Source organism: Mustelus asterias, chromosome 19, assembly GCF_964213995.1.
Source record: "Mustelus asterias chromosome 19, sMusAst1.hap1.1, whole genome shotgun sequence".
NCBI lineage: Eukaryota > Metazoa > Chordata > Chondrichthyes > Carcharhiniformes > Triakidae > Mustelus > Mustelus asterias.
The window spans coordinates 7,217,405-7,237,322 of record NC_135819.1 but is presented as its reverse complement, the minus strand read 5'-3'; the positions used below and the strand labels follow the sequence as shown (position 1 = coordinate 7,237,322).

The 19,918-nt window shown below is 45.5% G+C and overlaps 1 protein-coding gene across 2 annotated transcripts in view; it reads left to right on the top strand.

Annotated features, from left to right (window-relative positions):
* LOC144507725 (sphingosine 1-phosphate receptor 2-like) overlaps nt 1–19,918 on the top strand; it is a 261,605-nt gene that overhangs the window by 162,522 nt on the left and 79,165 nt on the right. The window contains exon 1 of one of the 2 annotated variants that reach the window (XM_078234972.1): nt 8,168–8,252. The exons of the other annotated variant lie outside the window; for it this stretch is intronic. The gene's annotated coding sequence lies outside the window, so the exon portion shown is untranslated. Of the gene's footprint in view, nt 1–8,167; nt 8,253–19,918 lie in introns of those variants that run through there. 2 annotated transcript variants of the gene reach the window in all.

Sequence of the window (19,918 nt, the reverse complement as noted above, 5' to 3'; positions counted from 1 at the left end):
AGAAACACAGAGGGACCTAGGTGTGCAAGTCCACAAATCCTTGAAGGTGGCAACACAGGTGGAGAAGGTGGTGAAGAAGGCATGTGGTATGCTTGCCTTTATAGGACGGGGTATAGAGTATAAAAGCTGGAGTCTGATGATGCAGCTGTATAGAACGCTGGTTAGGCCACATTTGGAGTACTGCGTCCAGTTCTGGTCGCCGCACTACCAGAAGGACGTGGAGGCGTTAGAGAGAGTGCAGAGAAGGTTTACCAAGATGTTGCCTGGTATGGAGGGTCTTAGCTATGAGGAGAGATTGGGTAAACTGGGGTTGTTATCCCTGGAAAGACGGAGAATGAGGGGAGATCTAATAGAGGTGTACAAGATTATGAAGGGGATAGATAGGGTGAACGGTGGGAAGCTTTTTCCCAGATCAGAAGTGACGTTCACAAGGGGTCACGGGCTCAAGATGAGAGGGGCGAAGTATAACTCAGACATTAGAGGGATGTTTTTTACACAGAGGGTGGTGGGGGCCTGGAATGCGCTGCCAAGTAGGGTGGTGGAGGCAGGCACGCTGACATCGTTTAAGACTTACCTGGATAGTCACATGAGCAGCCTGGGAATGGAGGGATACAAACGATTGGTCTAGTTGGACCAAGGAGCGGCACAGGCTTGGAGGGCCGAAGGGCCTGTTTCCTGTGCTGTACTGTTCTTTGTTCTTTGTAACATTCAATAAATCTGACACCAGATTAGAAATAGCATGAAAACGGTCATATTGTTGCAAAAACACAACTAAATCAGTTCAGCGAAGGGCCCTTACTCTGTCACTCTTACATGTGACACCAGGCCAACACTAAGTTCCTTCAGAGTTGTCCGAGGTTAAAGGAATGCTTTTAGCCAGACTGCTCTGACCCAGGGTGGGATCAGGCTGGTTTGCTGGAGTTTGGTGCGTGTTCATTCCAACTTAGTGAGTTACAGCTGACATACATTTCTCCTCTTCAGTTCCAAAGAAGAGTCATATTGGACTCCCTGCTGCCAGACCCGCTGGGATTTTTCCAGCACTTTCTGTTTTTATTTTAGATCCCAAGCATCTGAACTATTTTACTTTTGAGGGAAAAAGGTGCCTTTCTTAGTGCTTTACCTAAACTCATTACTTTCTAATGATGGATTTTTGAAGTGTATTCATTGTTGTAAGATAATAATTTTTTTGCATTCATTCACAGGATGTGGCTTCACTGGTTGGCCAGCATTTATTGTCCATCTTTAATTGCTCTTGAGAAAGTGGTGGTGAGCTGCCTTCTTGAACCGCTGTATGCATGTGCTGTAGGTACACCCACAGTGCTGTTAGGGACGGAGTTCCTGGACATTGGCCCAGCGACAGTGAAGGAACAACAATATATTTCAAAATCAGGATGGAGAGTGATTTGGAGGGGAACCACCAGGTGGTGGTGTCCCAGGTATCTGCTGCTCCTGTCCTTGTAGATAGTAGTGGTCATGGGTTTGGAAGGTGCTGCCTAAGGAACCTTGGTGAGCTCCTGCAGTGCATCTTGTAGATGGTACACACGGCCCTCGCTGTGCGTCAGTGGTGGAGGGAGTGAATGTTTGTGGATGGGACACCAATCAAGCGGGGCTGCTTTGTCCTGGATGATGTCAAGTTTCCTGAGTGTTGTTGGAGCTGCACCCATCCAGGCAATGGAGAGTATTCCATCATACTCCTGACTTGTGCCTTGTAGATGGTGGACAGGCTTTGGAGAGTCAGGAGATGAGTTACTCATCCCAGGATTCCTAGCCTGCCCTGGTAGCCACAATATTTATATTGCTAGTTCAGTTCAGTTTCTGGTCAATGCTAATCCCCAGGATATTGATAGTGGGAGATTCAGCGATGGTAATGCCATTGAATGCCAAGGGGCGATGGTTAGATCCTCTCTTGTTGGAGATAGTCATTGTCTGGTACTTGTGTGGCACGAATATTACTTAACTAACATTAATGTCTAAACCTACAAGTCAATAACAACAAATAGACCACACACTTCCACTTGCTGCGATGGTGAAAACAATGACAGCAGATAATCCACATTTTAGAAAGCAGAAACCATGTGCTTTTGTGGATCACTTTGTGACAATGGAAGAGTGATGTCCTCAGTCTCCAGGTCCAGCCAATCACCATCTTTAGGATCTACTTTTCTGTGCAGAACTTATTCTCCCAAACAGTGCTGACAGAATGTCTGTTGGTGATGCTGTCTTTATGTCATATTAAATATAATGTAATATTTAAACAAAGTAAAAACAAATCTCAGATAGAGAGAAAAGATCTCACAGTATTACTTGAGCAACAGGCAAGCTCTCTCCAGCATTCCGGCTAACATTCCTCCCTCAACTGACACCAAAAACAGATGATCTGGGCACTTGACCTGGGATGAAGGAGTCTGTCTTATGAGCAAAGGTTGAGCGAGTTGAGCCTACACTCATCGGACTTTAGAAGATTGAGAGGTGACCTTATTGAAACATGGGAGGCAACAGCACTGGACCAGAAATCCAGAGACCCAGGGTAATGTTCTGGGTACCTGGGTTGGAATCCCACCACAGCAGAAGGTGCAATTTAAATTCAATAAAACATCTGGAATTAAAAGTTTAACGGCTGTCATAAAAACCCATCTGGTCACTCATGTCCTTTCGGGAAGGAAACCTGCTTACATGTGATTCCAGACCCCATAGCCATGTGGTTGACTCTTAAATGGCCTAGCAAGCTGCTCAGTTATATCCAACGACCATATAACTGCGGGATTTGACAGGGAAGATGCTGAGAGGATGTTTGCTCTTGTTAGGAATCTAGAATCAGGGGATAAGGGATGGATCATTCAGGGCTAAGAGGAGTAAATATTTCTTTACTCAACAGGTCCTGAAATTTTGCAATTTTCTACCTGGAGATGTGGATGCTCCAGCATTGAAAACACTTGAGGCTGGGATAGACGGACTTTGGGTTTCAGGGATATGGGAGTGAGTGGGAAAGTGGAGGTAAGGCTCAGGGTGCTGTGGGGTTTAGTCCTGTTCCTATTTCTTACGTTTGTATGTTGACACAACACTGTTTTTGGGATCTTGTTATGTGCAAGTTAGCTGCCATATTTCGTACATTACCACAGTTCAGAGATGATTAACTGGCTGTAAAATGCTTTGGCTCATCCTATGGTCGTGAATGGTGCTATAGGAATTAAATACTCCATTGGAGACTGAGGAAAGGTTGGAAACCAGATCGAACCTTGGAATAAAGGAAGGATCAGGTATAAGAAACAGTAAAAAAAGTGACAGAGAATATTAAATAGTCAGGCAACTGAAAAAAAGACAAATGGACAAGAACTATTTTTAGGGTTCAAAAGGGACTATTTCACTTGTCCAGAACAGAATGCAATGACACAGCCCACAATCCTTGGAGTAAATTCAAGGTTGATCTGCTGGAACAAGGACCCAGGTATTTACTGGAGATGTGTTTATGAGTGAGGAAGAGAAGTCCACTCGATGCTGTACAGTTTTGACAACACAGCATGCCTTTTATCAAGCAAGTTCCTGTCCAGAAGCCAATCTGATCAATAAGACTTGTATCCTTTTCAGGTAGGGAGGACACTACAGCCCAGAACAAGACGAAAACCTTTTTCTGGGTTAGTGGTAACATGGTAGAGTGGGAAGGGCAGGATCGTTGCGGGAGGGGGCAAATGGTTGTTTATCCCAATTGGGGATCTGAGGGTAGGAAGAGAAGCTTGGTGGGCAGGGAGGAGGTACTCCAATTCCTTCTGATTTGATTTGAACTTGATTTGATTTATTATTGTGACATGTATTAACATACAGTGAAAAGTATTGTTTCTTGCGCGCTATACAGACAAGGCATACCGCTCATAGAGAAGGAAACGAGAGAGTTGCAGAATGTACTCACGGAATGAACCCACAAGCAGTGTTGTAAAAGCACTTTTCCCATGAAAGCAATCCTCACCCCCTCCGGTTGTTGTGTTTTCTGTGTCCCAGACAGAGTGAAACTGCAAAAAAAAGGTTAAATCTGAGGCACTCAACCTTGTTATAATAATGAAATGATCAAACCCAGTTTATTTATTACTGGGTTTATTTAAGTTGTTGTCAGCATGTGGGTGGCCCCATTGATTGCCAACTCTCGTGGTCCTGAGAGCAGTGGTGGGCTTTCTTGATGCAACTGTGTTACACTTGAGTGAGAGTTTAATTCGCAGGATTTCAGTTGCGAGCCCAGGACTAAACCCAATGCTTTACTGAACCCAAAAGGACAGTCATGCTTTGCCACATGGGGAGATCATTTTGCTGACTTACACAGACCTATATTGATGTCATTGCGTTTTATAAAGTGCCTACACTAAAGCTTTTAGATCTTAAATTGCATATTCTAAATTTCACACTATTCTCCGTACGTTGACATCAAGAATGATGGTAGAATGCAGGCCAACAATTTACAATGCCAGATTGTGTCCAGTGAGATTGCTTTGATCATTGTGTGTTTGAATGCTCTGTATGAAATGTGACTGCATGAGATATTGGAACATATGAAACGGACACTCTCCACTATTCCTTTGTAAGGTGGGACCTTTGGATATTTTGTTAGATTAAATATAAGTTGTCGTGTTCGATTCAAGGGTTGTTACTTTAATATTCACAATGCAAAGTAATTGGTTTATAACAGTCAGGAATGTGCCTCACTGTTTTTATACATTTGTGATCTCAGAGACACAACAGTTTCATTTTGTGTGTATGAGTTTAGAATTTGACATTCCTAACGTGTTATCGCTGTTAGAGCAGTAAATCTGCTTTTCTCATCACCATTTGTAGTAATGACTCACTTGTTCCAGATTTAGTGGCTACGTCTCATGAAGTGGATCGTGCTGTTGCTGTAAGTAGTGCCGGGTAATACAGCCTGACTATTCCATTACCAAACACACAACAGCAGGACCAAGAATCCCCACAGTTCAGATAGAGGCCATTCAGCCCATCGAGCCTGCATCGACCACAATCCCACCCAGGCCCTATCCCCGTGACCCCATATATTTACCCTGCTAATCCCCCTGACACGAAGGGGCAATTTAGCATGGCCAATCCACTTAACCTGCACTTCTTCGGAGTGTGGGAGGAAACCGGAGCACCCGGAGGAAACCCACGCAGACACGGGGAGAACGTGCAGACTCCACACAACCAGTAACCCAAGGCAGGAATTGAACCCGGGTCCCTGGCGCTGTGAGGCAGCAGTGCTAACCACCGTGCCGCCCTAATTATGCAGAATCTTCTCAGTACTTTGAATTTCTCACTGGTTGTCAGTGATATCAATTAGCATGAAGGAGCCATGTACATCGGGGGATATTACAGGCTTCAGCTTGTTCAGTGCCGCTTAGCATCTCACTATCTCTCTCTGCACACTGCTTGATTTACTGATATTTTGTATATTGGAACAAATCCAACTTTGCAGAAATCACTCAGATCAAATATTTCAATGTGCTCATCCTATCTGCGGTTGCGAGTCATCCAAAGGAATAGTGGAGAGTGTCCGTTTCATATGTTCCAATATCTCATGCAGTCACATTTCATACAGAGCATTCAAACACACAATGATCAAAGCAATCTCACTGGACACAATCTGGCATTGTAAATTGTTGGCCTGCATTCTACCATCATTCTTGATGCCAACGTACGGAGAATAGTGTGAAATTTAGAATATGCAATTTAAGATCTAAAAGCTTTAGTGTAGGCACTTTATAAAACGCAATGACATCAATATAGGTCTGTGTAAGTCAGCAAAATGATCTCCTCATGTGGCAAAGCATGACTGTCCTTTTGGGTTCAGTAAAGCATTGGGTTTAGTCCTGGGCTCGCAACTGAAATCCTGCGAATTAAACTCTCACTCAAGTGCTGAATTTCAATATGATTAGCGGGCCCAGGACAGTATTCTCTGTACCGGTGACCGTCTCCCCACCCCGCAGCGAGTGGTTCCCTCCAGTGGGGTTTACGAGGGCTACCCACTAATGGGGAACAGGCATCCTCATGTCACTGGTGGGGACAGAGGCCATTGAGGCCCCCCAAGAGGTCAGAGGCAGCCTGGCAGTGCCAGCCTGGCACCCTGGCACTGCCCACTGGGCAACTGGGTGGGGGCCGGGGCTGGCCATCCGGGTGGGGGTAGTTGGGGCTGGCCATCGGGGTGGGAGGGGGTTGGGGCTGGCCATCTGGGTGAGGGGGGTCGGGGCTGGCCATCGGGATTGGGGGGGTCAGGGCTGGCAATGCAGGGTGGGGAGGGTCAGGGCTGGCAATTTTAGGGTGGGGTCAGGGCTGGCCTGGGAGGGGGTGGGGGTATATCGGGGCTGGCCCGGGGAGGTCTGGTAGGCCTCTGAAAGACCAGTGATCGGGAGAACGGCAATGGGGGGGCCACTGTGCATGCGTCCATCTCCGCATTGACAGACCAGCGCATGTGCTGTGGCTTGTTCAGCGCTATGCTGCCAGCCTCTCGGGAGGGAATAGGCCCCATGCACCACTTACCCGAGGGAATCACGCTGAGGCACAACTTGTTGGAGATTCATTCTGGTAAGTATGTCCAAAAAACAGGCAGGAAATACTCCCGTTTTTCGATTTATCTTGGAAGAATCCCGGCCGATAGTCAGTGTAGCACGGCCATGCTAGTAAATTCATTAACAAAAGCAGATAGCAATGATATACAGTTTTGCTATAAATAACGCAAGGAATCTCACTGATACAGGGTGACATACAGTGAATTATTGCATTAATTTTGATGTAACCTTGGCATGAGCTTCCTTTGGCTGTAAGAGAACTTCTGATGTTCTGGTCCACACCGAGCCTGCTGACTGCTGCCTCACTAAGGTCACTGGGCTGGGCACATCAATCAATGTAAGTTAGAAGCACCTTGGTGTCGGCTGGATTTTGAGTGTGTACTAGATTTCACGTTGTCATATGTCGACACAGTTTCTATTCTGCATCAGCTCGAGGCTGTGATGTGGACTGTCGGAGCATTCAGAGAACTCGTCTGTGTACAGAGTGTGATTCACTAACTGATGGAGACTGATGTCGTCACTAGACTCTGCGATGACCCATGATAAGATAGAGTCAAAATGGAGTAGGAGGCAGCTGATAAGGAATATACAGATCAGGAACAAGACTTAGCCACTCAATGCCTTGTGGAGTGTGGAAAATGCACAACAGTTCATAGCGCAGAATAAAACTACCTTGCTACAACTTACTGTTTATTTCTCAACTTTCCTCCTTCTGTTCCTTGCAGAGGTGCAGACAATACCTAAATACCTCACACAGACAGTACTCTGGTACCTCACACAGACAGTACCTCAGTAACTCACATATACAGTACCCTCACACAGACAGTACTCTGGTACCTCACACAGACAGTACCTCAGTAACTCACATATACAGTACCCTCACACAGACAGTGCTCTGGTACATCACAGAGACAGTATTCTCAGTACCTCAGACAGAGACTATTTTTAATAAATATGTCAAATGCTACTACACTCGGCAGTAACTGGATGGGTGATCAGGAATGACAATTCAGTTTCTGCTCTTCCTAACCAAGTGACAATCTGACCAAGTGCAGCATCTGTGGATGGGATTAGCATAGACTGGTGATGGAAGCTGAGATCTCTCTGGCCTGTGTACTTCATGGTGTACTTTAGCCCTCAGCTGAGTACTACCATAAAATGGTTCGTACATCAGTGAACAATGTGCAGGTGGCGGGAGTAACCCCTCCCCTCTCACACTGGGAGTTTGAATTCATATCCACTTATCCGTCAGTAATTCCTCTTGTTTGCGGGCTTTTCCTGGCTAATCTTTCCTCCCACATCAATGTTTCCTGCTGGACTTGCTGATTTTCAACATTCCAGCTTCCTTGATCAGTTAAAGGCTGAGATTCTTTGCATTTATGTTATTAAAAAAAAACGGAACTTTTATCCTGGGACAGGAGGGGTGATTATATTGTCACAGCAGACACTCAGCCATGTTCTCTGTGTGTTTATGTTGGAGATGCTCAGTTCTGTACCTGTTCCAGCTCTGAGGGGGTGGAATCTTTCACAGACAAAACACTGCTGTGTTTGTACATGCACCAACAGGCCAGATACACCTCGAATGGGCGCTGCCACCCGACACACCTGAATCGTATTCACTGCAACGAAGAAGCTAGGAAGTTGCAGCATGATTTATCCATTCAAGGTCTGAAGATACTGGCCTATAGGAGAGGACCCTACCCAACATTATCGGTAGGATATTTTTCATATGGTTTATAAAACTGGTTATATTACAGCAGAGGCAATGTAAAGTGATGCACCTTCTCTTCCATGTTAATATCAATCCTAAAAACCCATATAGGAACAGGAGTAAACCAGTTCCAAAGCAGAGTTGTATTGGACTTGAAGCATTGGCTCTGTTTCTCTCTCCACTGATGCTGGCTGGCCTGCTGAGGTTTTCCAGCACTCTCTATCTTTATTTCAGCCTCTGCAGTATTTTGCTTTTAGGAATTGGAGCCGGAATTCTCCAGCTGTTTAAGCCCCACTATTCACCGCAGCGGGGTTGGAGAATCCGGCCCATTATGTATATTTAAAGCTGAGATAGATTTCTGATCAGTAAGGGAATCGAGGATTACGGAGAAAGGTCAGGAAAGTGGACGAGAGGAATGCTGGATCAGCCATGATCCTCTTGAATGGCGGAGCAGGCTTGAGGGACCGAATGGCCTACTCCTGTACCTAATTCTGATGGTCTTATGGTATTATTATACTTTAGAAAAAGGATGAGTTTTCTGGCCATTCACACCAGCGGGATCCTCTGGTCCCGCTGCAGTGAACGGACATTTTCCTCGCTTGCAGTCAGGGAGGGAGCGAACAGCCGGAAAATTCAGCCAAGATCCTATTGAATGGCAGAGCAGGATTGGGGGATGGAGTGGGAGGTCGTGAATGGCCGGAAAATTCCTGCCAACATTTCTCACACACTAACTGCTGCCTTCCATCGAAAAGTTGGAAATGTTTAGTTGGGACATGGCCCCTACCGTGCTGCTCTCTACGTTGTCTGCTCTGTCTCCTGAGCTAGGTTGTGTCTGTAAACTGCTCTTGACCAGAAACCTGGTGCAAATAACCTTTCATAGAATGGTGTTCATAGAAATCCTACAGTGCAGAAAGAGGCCATTTGGCCCATCGAGTCTGCACCGACCGCAATCCCACCCAGGCCCTACCCCCACATATTTACCCGCTAATCCCTCTAACCTCCGCAACTCAGGACTCTAAGGGGCAATTTTTAACCTTGGCCAATCAACCTAACCCGCACATCTTTGGACTGTGGGAGGAAACCGGAGCACCCGGAGGAAACCCACGCAGACACGAGGAGAATGTGCAAACTCCACACAGACAGTGACCCAAGCCGGGAATCGAACCCAGGTCTCTGGAGCTGTGAAGCAGCAGTGCTAACCACTGTGCTACCGTGCCGCCCACATTTCAATCTCTCTGCACAATATAATCCAATTGGTCATTAAACCTCAGTGCTCTAGAACTAGCAATGTAAATTCTACTCCAAGCTAAAACAAAAATAGACACAAATGGGTCAGAAAACTGCATTGTGTTGTGAAATTGGCATTTACCTTCTCAGTGCTGGGCAAACACTGGCAGCTGGGTTCAGAGTGGTTACCCGAGTGCGGTCAGTTCGAAGATGTACCCTGTCAGTGTGAGCAAAGAACAAAGAACAGTACAGCACAGGAAACAGGCCCTTCGGCCCTCCAAACCTGTGCCGCTCCTTGGTCCAACTAGACCAATCGTTTGTATCCCTCCATTCCCAGGCTGCTCATGTGACTATCCAGGTAAGTCTTAAACGATGTCAGCGTGCCTGCCTCCACCACCCTACTTGGCAGCGCATTCCAGGCCCCCACCACCCTCTGTGTAAAAAACATCCCTCTAATATCTGAGTTATACTTTGCCCCTCTCACCTTGAGCCCGTGACCCCTTGTGAACGTCACTTCTGATCTGGGAAAAAGCTTCCCACCGTTCACCCTAACTATCTCTTTCATAATCTTGTACACCTCTATTAGCTCTCCCCTCATTCTCCGTCTTTCCAGGGAGAACAACCCCAGTTTACCCAATCTCTCCTCATAGCTAAGACCCTCCATACCAGGCAACATCCTGGTAAACCTTCTCTGCACTCTCTCTAACGCCTCCACGTCCTTCTGGTAGTGTGGCGACCAGAACTGGACGCAGTACTCCAAATGTGGCCTAACCAGCGTTCTATACAGCTGCATCATCAAACTCCAGCTTTTATACTCTATACCCCGTCCTATAAAGGCAAGCATACCATATGCCTTCTTCACCACCTTCTCCACCTGTGTTGCCACCTTCAAGGATTTGTGGACTTGCACACCTAGGTCCCTCTGTGTTTCTATACTCCTGATGACTCTGCCATTTTATTTAAAGGTCAGTAAGTGTGAACGTGGCCACTAGCCTCTGCCACATTTTACAGTGGATAATATTCTCAAAAGCCTGCAAGCACTCTGCTACAGAGCTTGGGCCCCTTTGAAAGAGTTCTCCCAACCCTTGGTGGGGAATAGGCTTCAGAAGATGGGAGAAAATTCTACCTGCAGACTTCCATTGCAGAGGCAGGGGGTCTCCAGCTTCAACAACTCACTTCTGTGTCTGCTTGCCTTGGGCTCCAGTTTGGGGCGAAAGCATCCTGTCGCCTGTCCACAGGTGTCATCCGATTCTGCATCAATCCTAACAGCTTGGATTCAAATCAAAACCAGCAGAGGTCAGAGCATGTCAGCTACAATATGATTTTAGATTTCAAAATGATATCTGAAATAAAAACGCTGGAAATATTCATCAGAATCTTCATCATCTGAAGAAACGAGTGGCAGCTGAATGATTGGAATGGAGACCGGCAGGATCAGTATACAACAAAAGATATACAACTGAAAGAATTTCTCTCTCCAATTACTGACCAATCAACTATGCTTGTTCGGCATTTTCTAATCTGTTGTTATCATTCCTGGATTGGCACTTCATCGGAGAAATCTGATCCACATAGTGTGTGTGCCTGTGTGTGTGACCTTTGTCTATAAGTAATGGTAATGTTGGCAGTAAGACAGTGGGTGGAATTCTCGTGTTTTGAGACTAAGTGCAGTGGCGTAAAGCTCCAACGGTGCCTGTCTCGCTGACCAGATATTGCGCTTGGAACCTCATTAATTATACAAATCGTGTTCCCCTCCAAGGCATCTGGCGGGCCAGCCAATTATTTGTCCACCTGCTGTCAGGTTTGAAGGTCGTGGCGCCATATTTAAACTAGTCCAGCATACTCATATCATTCTCTCCAGACCACCTGTCTTCACCAGACTGTGCAGGGTGGCAGAGGAAAACCTCAAGAGGAAGTTTAAGTTTAGTGTCACAGGTAAGGCTTACATTAACACTGCAATGAAGTTACTGTGAAAATCCCCTCGTCGCCACACTCCGGCCCCCTGTTTGGATTACCCCCTGTTTGGATTACACTGAGGGAGAATTTAGCACGGCCAATCCACCTGACCAGCACGTCTTTCCGACTGTGGGAGGAAACCGGAGCACCCGGAGGAAACCCACGCAGACACGGGGAGCACGTGCAGACTCCACACAGTCACCCGAGGCCGCAATTGAACCCGGGTCCCTGGCGTTGTGAGGCAGCAGCGCGAACCACTGTGCCACCGTGCCACCCTGTACACACTGTAAGGAGTAGGACATGGCTGCGGGATTGCTGCCACTCAGAGGTATGTCTGGAAGCATGTCCAGCAATGTTAAACATTACGATATTTGGCAGTGTGTAGTTTCAGTTTTATTATTGCTCCCTCTGCTCCTTGCTTCTAATCCCACCCTTTTGCTAATATTCTCTAACAGTCCCTCAGTGGTTCCTGGCTGCAAATCCGTTAATAATGACCCGCACATTTCTGCCAATGCTGGAAACATGCTGTCTCCATGTGTATGAAGAGCTTACCTCACCATCATTCTATTTTCCAGTATGTCCCAGTGCCAATTTATCACCATGAAACTCTATCCTCCCTTCCCCCACAACTCAGTGAAGATTAAATGCTGCAGAACAAGCTACAATCAATTCACACACATTACTGCAGCTCCTTTCCCAGGAAATCTGAAACCTGAAGACAATCTCAGCTGGTCTGTTTGAAAGCTTGGAATAATTTAGTGTCAGGAAGTGTGGGCTGAACATGTCATTCTAGCCGTGTGTGAGTCACCCCTTCTGCAATTCAGTTCTGGAGCAGCCTCAAAGCTGCTGTGTTCCAGCCGAGAGGATCACAGGACAGTGAGTGTCCAAGACACATCCACATACTGGCTGGAGAACAACCCATCTCCACCCTGCTGGAGGAATATATCAGCGTGTTGCTCATGCCAGCCGAAGGAGCAGCGACCTAACCACTGACATCCAGTTAATGCTGACTGGAGCTGGAGTGTGGCTCTGGCTGAGGATGGTACAAAACCCAGTTCAATCCTATCCTGTATTGACCCAAACCAAAAAACAGAGAGATCCATCCCATGGAACCAGTGTGATTAGGGCATGGGGTGGAGGTTTACCCAGACCACCACTGAGCTAAAGATGGTGAAGGTAAAGTGATCAGGGACACCGTTTAAAATGAAGAGCTGAAAGAAAGCAGGGCTCTGTGGAGCTTCCAATCACCTTGTCTTATCTGAGCTGCAATTTCAATAAAAAGAGATTTAGTTGAGGAATAAGAGTAAATGGGAAGGAACAGTAAAGGCTGCATTCACTGCTCACAAACAGCCTCACACAGCCTCAATCATTCCAACTGAACACTATTGAAAGTTAAGGGCGAAAGTTTATACTTACACAGTTCTGTAGCAGTGCGGACAAAAGCAGGAATTGAGGAAAGTTCGAACAATGAGAATACTCAGCAAGTAGCGTGTCAAGGAGCGTGTAATCCATAGTGTAATACACACAGTGTAATCACAGCAATTAGTGTCAAGGAGAGTGTAATCCACAGTGTAATACACACAGTGTAATCACAGCAATTAGTGTCAAGGAGAGTGTAATCCACAGTGTAATACACACAGTGTAATCACAGCAATTAGTGTCAAGAAGAGTGTAATCCATAGTGTAATACACACAGAGTGTAATCACAGCAATTAGTGTCAAGGAGAGTGTAATCCACAGTGTAATACACACAGTGTAATCAGAGCAATTAGTGTCAAGGAGAGTGTAATCCATAGTGTAATACACACAGTGTAATCAGAGCAATTAGAGTCAAGGAGAGTGTAATCCACAGTGTAATACACACAGTGTAATCACAGCAATTAGTGTCAAGGAGAGTGTAATCCACAGTGTAATACACACAGTGTAATCAGAGCAATTAGTGTCAAGGAGAGTGTAATCCATAGTGTAATACACACAGTGTAATCACAGCAATTAGTGTCAAGGAGAGTGTAATCCACAGTGTAATACACACAGTGTAATCAGAGCAATTAGTGTCAAGGAGAGTGTAATCCATAGTGTAATACACACAGTGTAATCACAGCAATTAGAGTCAAGGAGAGTGTAATCCACAGTGTAATACACAGAGTGTAATCACAGCAATTAGAGTGTCAAGGAGAGTGTAAACCACAGTGTAATACACACAGTGTAATCACAGCAATTAGTGTCAAGATGAGTGTAATCCTTATTGGCTCTGCTCAAGCTTTTCACATTGGTGATGGGACAGTCCGATTGACAGATGATAATGGAGATGCTGCACAAACTCACAGAGGGAGATACTTCAACCCCAGTGTTATATTTACTGGGAATCCGAACTCCAGTGTGACGCTTACTGGGAATCTTAACTCCAGTGTTACACTTACTGGGGATCCTAACTCCAGTGTTACACTTACTGGGAATCCTAACTCCAGTGTTACACTTACTGGGAATCCTAACTCCAGTGTGACACTTACTGGGAATCCTAACTCCAGTGTTACACTTACTGGGAATCCTAACTCCAGTGTTACACTTACTGGGAATCCTAACTCCAGTGTGACACTTACTGGGAATCCTAACTCCAGTGTGACACTTACTGGGAATCCTAACTCCAGTGTTACACTTACTGGGAATCCTAACTCCAGTGTTACACTTACTGGGGATCCTAACTCCAGTGTTACACTTACTGGGAATCCTAACTCCAGTGTGACACTTACTGGGAATCCTAACTCCAGTGTTACACTTACTGGGAATCCTAACTCCAGTGTTACACTTACTGGGAATCCTAACTCCAGTGTGACACTTACTGGGAATCCTAACTCCAGTGTTACACTTACTGGGAATCCTAACTCCAGTGTGACACTTACTGGGAATCCTAACTCCAGTGTGACACTTACTGGGAATCCTAACTCCAGTGCTACACTTACTGGGAATCCTAACTCCAGTGTTACACTTACTGGGGATCCTAACTCCAGTGTTACACTTACTGGGAATCCTAACTCCAGTGTGACACTTACTGGGAATCCTAACTCCAGTGTTACACTTACTGGGAATCCTAACTCCAGTGTTACACTTACTGGGAATCCTAACTCCAGTGCTCCGCTTACCGGGAATCCTAACTCCAGTGTTACACTTACTGGGAATCCTAACTCCAGTGTTACACTTACTGGGAATCCTAACTCCAGTGTGACACTTACTGGGAATCCTAACTCCAGTGCTACACTTACTGGGAATCCTAACTCCAGTGTTACACTTACTGGGAATCCTAACTCCAGTGTGACACTTACTGGAAATCCTAACTCCAGTGCTACACTTACTGGGAATCCTAACTCCAGTGTTACACTTACTGGGAATCCTAACTCCAGTGTTACACTTACTGGGAATCCTAACTCCAGTGTTACACTTACTGGGAATCCTAACTCCAGTGTTACACTTACTGGGAATCCTAACTCCAGTGTGACACTTACTGGAAATCCTAACTCCAGTGTTACACTTACTGGGAATCCTAACTCCAGTGTGACACTTACTGGGAATCCTAACTCCAGTGCTACACTTACTGGGAATCCTAACTCCAGTGTTACACTTACTGGGAATCCTAACTCCAGTGTGACACTTACTGGGAATCCTAACTCCAGTGCTCCGCTTACCGGGAATCCTAACTCCAGTGTTACACTTACTGGGAATCCTAACTCCAGTGTTACACTTACTGGGAATCCTAACTCCAGTGTGACACTTACTGGGAATCCTAACTCCAGTGCTACACTTACTGGGAATCCTAACTCCAGTGTTACACTTACTGGGAATCCTAACTCCAGTGTTACACTTACTGGGAATCCTAACTCCAGTGTTACACTTACTGGGAATCCTAACTCCAGTGTTACACTTACTGGGAATCCTAACTCCAGTGTGACACTTACTGGAAATCCTAACTCCAGTGCTACACTTACTGGGGATCCTAACTCCAGTGTTACACTTACTGGGAATCCTAACTCCAGTGTGACACTTACTGGGAATCCTAACTCCAGTGTTACACTTACTGGGAATCCTAACTCCAGTGTTACACTTACTGGGAATCCTAACTCCAGTGTGACACTTACTGGGAATCCTAACTCCAGTGTTACACTTACTGGGAATCCTAACTCCAGTGTGACACTTACTGGGAATCCTAACTCCAGTGTGACACTTACTGGGAATCCTAACTCCAGTGCTACACTTACTGGGAATCCTAACTCCAGTGTTACACTTACTGGGGATCCTAACTCCAGTGTTACACTTACTGGGAATCCTAACTCCAGTGTGACACTTACTGGGAATCCTAACTCCAGTGTTACACTTACTGGGAATCCTAACTCCAGTGTTACACTTACTGGGGACCCTAACTCCAGTGTTACACTTACTGGGGATCCTAACTCCAGTGTTACACTTACTGGGAATCCTAACTCCAGTGTTACACTTACTGGGAATCCTAACTCCAGTGTGACACTTACTGGAAATCCTAACTCCAGTGCTACACTTACTGGGGATCCTAACTCCAGTGTTACATTACCGGGAATCCTAACTCCAGTGTTACACTTACTGGGAATCCTAACTCCAGTGTTACACTTACTGGGAATCCTAACTCCAGTGTTACATTACCGGGAATCCTAACTCCAGTGTTACACTTACTGGGAATCCTAACTCCAGTGTTACACTTACTGGGAATCCTAACTCCAGTGTTACATTACCGGGAATCCTAACTCCAGTGTTACACTTACTGGGAATCCTAACTCCAGTGTTACACTTACTGGGAATCCTAACTCCAGTGTTACACTTACTGGGGATCCTAACTCCAGTGTTACACTTACTGGGGATCCTAACTCCAGTGTTACACTTACTGGGAATCCTAACTCCAGTGCTACACTTACTGGGAATCCTAACTCCAGTGCTCCACTTACTGGGAATCCTAACTCCAGTGCTGCACTTACTGGAATCCTAACTCCAGTGTTACACTTACTGGGAATCCTAACTCCAGTGTGACACTTACTGGGAATCCTAACTCCAGTGTTACACTTACTGGGAATCCTAACTCCAGTGTTACACTTACTGGGAATCCTAACTCCAGTGCTACACTTACTGGGAATCCTAACTCCAGTGCTCCACTTACTGGGAATCCTAACTCCAGTGCTGCACTTACTGGAATCCTAACTCCAGTGTTACACTTACTGGGAATCCTAACTCCAGTGTGACACTTACTGGGAATCCTAACTCCAGTGTTACACTTACTGGGAATCCTAACTCCAGTGTTACACTTACTAGGAATCCTAACTCCAGTGTTACACTTACTGGGAATCCTAACTCCAGTGTTACACTTACTGGGAATCCTAACTCCAGTGCTGCACTTACTGGAATCCTAACTCCAGTGTTACACTTACTGGGAATCCTAACTCCAGTGTGACACTTACTGGGAATCCTAACTCCAGTGTTACACTTACTGGGAATCCTAACTCCAGTGTTACACTTACTGGGAATCCTAACTCCAGTGTGACACTTACTGGGAATCCTAACTCCAGTGTTACACTTACTGGGAATCCTAACTCCAGTGTTACACTTACTGGGAATCCTAACTCCAGTGTTACACTTACTGGGAATCCTAACTCCAGTGTGACACTTACTGGGAATCCTAACTCCAGTGTTACACTTACTGGGAATCCTAACTCCAGTGTTACACTTACTGGGAATCCTAACTCCAGTGTTACACTTACTGGGAATCCTAACTCCAGTGTTACACTTACTGGGAATCCTAACTCCAGTGTTACACTTACTGGGAATCCTATTTTTTCCTCTTACTCTTACCTTGAAGGACTGGAGAACAGGACCCTGACTCCACAGGAGAAGATCTCTGGAAAAATGATCTTTCTCTGTGACATTTCCCAGACATGGTCCTCTGGATTAGGAGAAATCTGGTCACAGAGGCCCCCTATTACATATTAGTCAAACATATCTTTCAGAGGAATATTTGCAGGATTCTTGAAGATGGCCTCAGTCTGTACCTCTCTCGCTCCTTAGGTACGATGCCCAAAGAGAATTAATGTTGCTCTAATGGCATGCATGGATCATCTTCGTTGGTGGCTCATGCACCTAGTTTGTGAAGCTGTTGAAAATGAACGTTCTTTGCTTACCTCGATTTCTTTTACCATCAATCTTTCCCATCCGCATCAGACTTTCGCATTCATGACATGCCTAAGAAATTTCAACTGTCTCTCTCTAATCTCTCTTTCTGATCTTGGTCATCAGAATTGGTCTCAGCTTTTACCAGCACCTCTTCATTGATAGCATGACTTGTCCAAGATATGACTAAGTCTGCAATACCATCTTTTAAAATGGATGTTTGAGCTGTAGGTAATGCCAATGTTATTGGCCCACCTCTAGCTGCTCATGAGAAGTTGGAATGTTGTGTGAGTTGGTACTTGGAGGAGAATATGGAGGAGATGGGTTTCCCATGCTTCTGCTGCTGTTGCCCATCTGGATGGTGTGGGTCACAGGTTTGGTAAGTGCTGCCTCAAGAAGCTTCGGTGAGTTGCTGCAAACTATCCTTTACTGAAGATTTTCACAGTTGGGGTACTGAGAGATTTCTTTACTGATCGATTACCCGATGTCTGAATGAATGAAAGGACCTAGAAACAATTCTTTTGGGTAGAATTAGTAGTCACATGGAAAAACGTGGGTTGATTGGGAAGGGCCAGAATGGATTTCTAAAGGGGAAATTGTGTTTAATTTACTTGCTGGAGATTTTTGATGAGATAACAGAAAGGGTTGATGAGGGTAATGCTGTTGATATGGTGTATTTGGGCTTTCAGAAGGCATTCGACACAGTGCCACACAACAGACTTGTGAGAAAAGTTATAGCTCATGGAATAAAAGGGGCAGTAGCAATATAGATGCAAAATGGGCTGAATAATAGAAAGCAGGGAGTGATGGGCAATGGATATTTTTCAGGCTGGAGGAAGGTTTGCAGTCATGATGCTCATTTGGAGAGCCAGTGCAGACATGATGGGCCAAATGGCCTCCTTCTACACCATAACAATTCTGTGTTTCTGTAGAATAAGATGGGATGACTTATGCTGACCAGTTGATATGGGACACCCATGTTTGGGAAAGGTTTGGCAGAATTTTACAGTAAGGTGCAAATTGAAATGTAATATTTCAAACCAGATTTAACCTCAGTGTGAGGAGAATTATAGCACAGGCTGTCAGAAAACAGTGTAAGTGCCACTGCCTAGCAAGAACAGAGGCAGGTGCACAAGTTAGATCTTGTGGTCTTGGTGATCTGAGCCAGCTAACTGAGTGTTTGTTCCACAGAATTGATGGTAGGGTTGGAGTGGGTTAGATAGTGTTGTGCTGGATGATGTTGTATAATAGTCAGCAGCCTGAATGGTGTAATGGTGGTAAGTTGCAAATGTCCATGCAGTGCACTTTGACTTTACAGTTGGACAAAGGGCTGAGTTCTGAGCAATACAAGAGTGACACAGACGCTTGCCTGATATCTGAACTGCTGCTTCCACACAATGCAGCTCAAACTGGGAAGGACTCAGTCTGACCATTGAAAAATTCAAGCTGCTTTGAAAAACCACTTGTACGATGTGCATGAACTGGGTTACTCGATTTGATGGAACTTGAACGCAAACACAAGAAATCCATCCGGCTGTGTTTGAGGTAAAATGAAGTGAAGACGGGTTTCTGGGGTGAGCTTTGATTCGCACTATCACAGAGGTTACACAACATACTTAATTACATTGTGTGGTTGTGACTATAGAATCATAGAATCCCTGCAGTGCAGAAGGAGGCCATTCAGCCCATCGAGTCCGCACCGACCACAATCCCACCTAGACCCTGTTCCTGTAACCTCACACATTTACCCTGCTAATCCCCCTGACATTAGGGTTAATTTAGCATGCCCAATCTGTAACCTGCACATCATCCATAATGAGATTAGTTTGCTGGAGTTTTTAAAATCATGCAGCCAGCACTGTGCAGACATATGGCTACACTAAAATCTGCAACTAGGGATCTGCCTGTTATCCCACTGACTCCAGTCTGCACTGGCACAGCGCACCGAATGCTCACAGAGTGATTCATTGTACCTATGTCATATGTCTGAGCCTCTGCACTATGTCCCAGAGGTGGATCCTTGCCTTTTCAAATCTGATTTATTGGAGTTGTTGATGTGCACAGGCAATGGCCAAGGTCCAGCAGGAAAAGTGGTAATAAAATACATCCCTACAATCAGTGAGAGGGGAAACTGGGCAGGCACCTAACTCAGTCCATTAGGACACAGAGACAGCCACACCTTCCTAGTGAACATGTTACAGTGCGCAGTGTAACAGCAGTTAAAGCTCCTAACAGTGAAAGCAGGTCACTGCAGCTAAGAGACTCCTTTCAATCCTAATCGAACAGCAGAATACTGCTAATGCTG